The 3,800-nt window shown below is 38.4% G+C and overlaps 1 pseudogene; it reads right to left on the reverse strand.

Annotated features, from left to right (window-relative positions):
- Positions 1–319: 319 nt before the first annotated feature.
- LOC103964607 lies at positions 320–3,547 on the reverse strand (annotated as a pseudogene).
- Positions 3,548–3,800: the final 253 nt, after the last annotated feature.

Raw genomic sequence — 3,800 nt, forward strand, 5'->3', positions numbered from 1 at the left:
TTCATGTGCCATGTTTAGTGATTCTTACAGTAGGTAGCAAAATTTTAAACCAAATTTTGCAAACCAAATGATGTATCATCAATAGGAGTTAAGCATGTTAATCAACACTTAATCCAACCATAAACAACCGTATCATTTGGTTTACAAAATTTGGTTTGAAAATTTGGTTCCTTGGCATTATTCTTCTTAAAAGTTTAGAATTTAATATAATGGCTGGAGCAATTGCTTGAGATCTATGTCTCACTAAAGATGAAAACCAAAAGTTTTCAAAATTTTGAAACTTCACTACGTACCAAACAAGTTTTTGGGTTTTAACGATAATTATTCTTATAGATGTAAGTACAGTTGCATCTAACTAAAATATATGAGCTAAAGGAATTGATCATCGTCATAAAGTGCAGTAAACATTGATTAAGCATTGCCCTTTATTCCTAATGGATTTGAGCCTTGTTCTCGTCACCAAAACCATGATCAACTTGCTTAGTCTTGTTAAGCATGGCATTGGCTTCTCTCCACTTGTGGTATTTACCAAACAAGACCTCCATATCTTCAAGGGATCGACCCTGCGTTTCTGGATACAACGTATAAAAGAAGACCCAACTAAGCGCAGCAATTCCCGCGTAAAGAAAGAAGGCCCCACCAATCGTGATGGCCTTATACAATGAAATAAAAGTCATGGAGATGACCCCGCTCGTCACCCTGTTTACGGCCACCCCCATAGTGCACCCTTGCGCGCGCAACTGCAACGGAAAGATCTCAGAGCTATAGACCCACGTGATGGGTCCCAACCCAACGGAAAGATCTCAGATCTCAGAGCTATAGTACCATGGCGATGCACAACCCGACGGCCCACGGGACCTTGCTGTGGGATTGATCAACGACTGTAAGACCCACACCGAGTAGTATAAAAGAAACTACCATTCCAACCACGCTGCTTAAAAGCAAAATACGGCGTCCAAACCGATCAACTTGAAATGTTGCCACCAAGATTGCAATGGTCTTGACAAATCCAATAGCCACGGTTGTAAGTAGCTTGTCATTGTAAGAAGTAATTCCTGCCTTCTCGAAGATCCTGGGGCTGTACAAAACCACAGAGTCTGTACCTGACAATTGTTGAAAGAAGTGGATACCAAGGGCTGCTATTAAAATGTGGCGAACGGCCGACGTGGGGCGGAGGAGCAATTCCTTCCATATACCTTCACCTTGGCTGCGTTTAGAAACTTGAACAACCTCATCCTTTGAGTCTTTGGGGATTCCTACAGCTTCGTTAATCTCGTCTAGTCTAAGCTGTGATTCCTCTTCAGAAGATGATGTTCTATTCAGCACTCGCTTGGCGTCTCCGAGTCTTCCTTGCATGACGAGCCAGCGTGGTGACTCGGGCATGGCTAAAATGCTGTGGGCTAGAAAAACTGAGGGAATTGCGCTGATGCCGAGCATGATCCTCCGGTTCAAGTGGATTGGGAGCTTGGCTAAAGAAAGTTGGATACATACCCTAGTAATATACCAACGTTAACAAACACCTACATATTTTCAAAATGATCAATTCTATTAATATAAACTCCACGTGCATGCATGTGAGAGGTTTACGAAACTATAAATAGGGTGGTGCTATCTACACATCCATTAGTATTTTTCAAACACCTCTTGTTAATTTCTGTCTTTTGATATTCTTTAGTTCATTTGATCTTGCGGTCGGAAATTCAGAGGGTGTATGGAAAGTAAAACATGGTGTGGATAGTGCCACCCAGTAGATATTTCAGGAAAATTCTAGGGTGAGCACATTTTTATATGACATTTGTGCACTATCTAATGTGCCAAGTGATGTGTACATGTCACATTAATTAGTGAATTTATCTCATTGAATGTTGGTTGCATATATCACTTGCCACATAAGATGATACACTAATGTGCTATAAATATATAGTGTCCCTAGCATTATTTTTTGGGTGGTGCTATTCACACTCTTTTTTACTATCTCACACATTCTCTCAATTTTTGGCCGTTGGATTGAATGAATTGAAGAAGACCATTGGACAAAAATTAACAAGAGTGTGTGGGAGGTAAAAAGGGGTGTGTGAATAGCACTCCCTTACTTTTTTACAAGGAAATTGTTAGAATATCACATTTTTTAACATATTTTTATACCATCGGACGTGGCAAGTGATAGTTTAAATGCCACATCAATTAATGAATTTATCTTATTGAATGTTCATTGTATGTCCCACGTGTCAAATGAGATGATATAGAAATGTGATATAAATATATGGTCTCGCAAGCATGACTTTTTTCAAATACTTAGATGCTTATATTTACGTAAACATATCAACCTGGCTAATAACAAAAATAGTTAGTATATTATATGATAATATAATGTGGTAATGAAACAAACCTCGGGGAAAGATGTGAGGAAGCCACGAAACGAGGCCGGAGGGATCTCGATAGTGTAGACATGAGCTATCATAAGAGCATAGCCAACTCCAACTCTGGCAATGAATCTACCGAACATGAGGAAGGCGTAGTTCGGGGCAAAACCCATGAGGAGAGATCCAATAAAGAAGATTGTTCCGGCAAGTACTATGGTGTACCGACGTCCAATCTAGTAAGAGGTTTTACCGGCCAAGGTGGAGCCAATAAGAGTGTACATGTTCAAGGTACCGTTAAGAACTTCAACTTAAACGTCGCTGATATTGAGGTTTTCTTTGATGAAGAGGGACACACCACTCATTACACCAATATCTGTAAATAAATTTGAAATAAGCATGCGTCGCAGATTGAGAAGTTTCTTCCAAAACAAAAAGAGCAGGAACGGAGAATGGTGGATTGCAATAGTAAGATAATATTTTTAATCAAATAAGAACATGAGTGGAGAATGAGTGTATCATTAGAGAACCACAACCACTAACAATATCCATGAGTTTTAAGGAACAATAACCATAACCCAGTAAGATAGACGTCATTGAAGCCAAAACGGCACAGGCAACAGCGAACTTCTTTGTCTTGGGTTTCTTTGGGGGATCAAAGTCTGCAATACTATTCTTGGGTTGGTCGGAGACAACATTAGTTTCTACTCTCTGGTCAGCCATCTCTATATCTATAGAGCTAGATAAATGAATTGATAGATAGATAGAGAGAGGGGCTAACAGATAACTTATCAAAGAGAAATGAAGAGATCACTTGACAGAGAGAGAGAGAATTACATATAAGGATTGAGCTATTAATCAAGTACCATTTATACAAATTATATCCATTTGTCTGAAATGTTGTAGTTTATGGAAACAAACACCGTCATCCAGTACTATCATCAATCAATGAACAGATTTGAATTATCTTAATTCTAGAACACAATTTAGTTAATTAGTTCTTATATACCAAAGCAATAAAATAAAAAAACTGAAATATGGTTCCATATTTAGTGTCATTTCAGGCATGCAACTATATATGCGCAAAAACTGTGTGATATCGTTCCATATATGTTACAAGCTCACCCGCCACCAGAAAATCGGGGTTGCCCTACGAAACCTTGCCCTTAGGAAATAACTAGTTCGTAGGGCGAATTTGGTCAACATTCACTTCTACATTTTATATTTTTCGTGACGAAGGACCCTTGGTTGCAGAAAGTAAAATTCCGTCACATAAGATATTAGGCGAAGAAATCTTTGTTGCACAAAGTTGATAAAGAAAAAAATTGTGAGACAAAATAATGAAATTTGTTGTGCAACAAATGACTGTGCGTTGAAAGAAATGATTCATCGCATTAAATGTAACAGAACAAAGAGTTTAATTTGTCGTGTGAATTACAA

The sequence above is a fragment of a genome, unplaced genomic scaffold (genome assembly GCF_019419815.1).
Source record: "Pyrus x bretschneideri cultivar Hongxiangsu unplaced genomic scaffold, Pyrus_bretschneideri_v1 Contig16, whole genome shotgun sequence".
Lineage (NCBI taxonomy): Eukaryota > Viridiplantae > Streptophyta > Magnoliopsida > Rosales > Rosaceae > Pyrus > Pyrus x bretschneideri.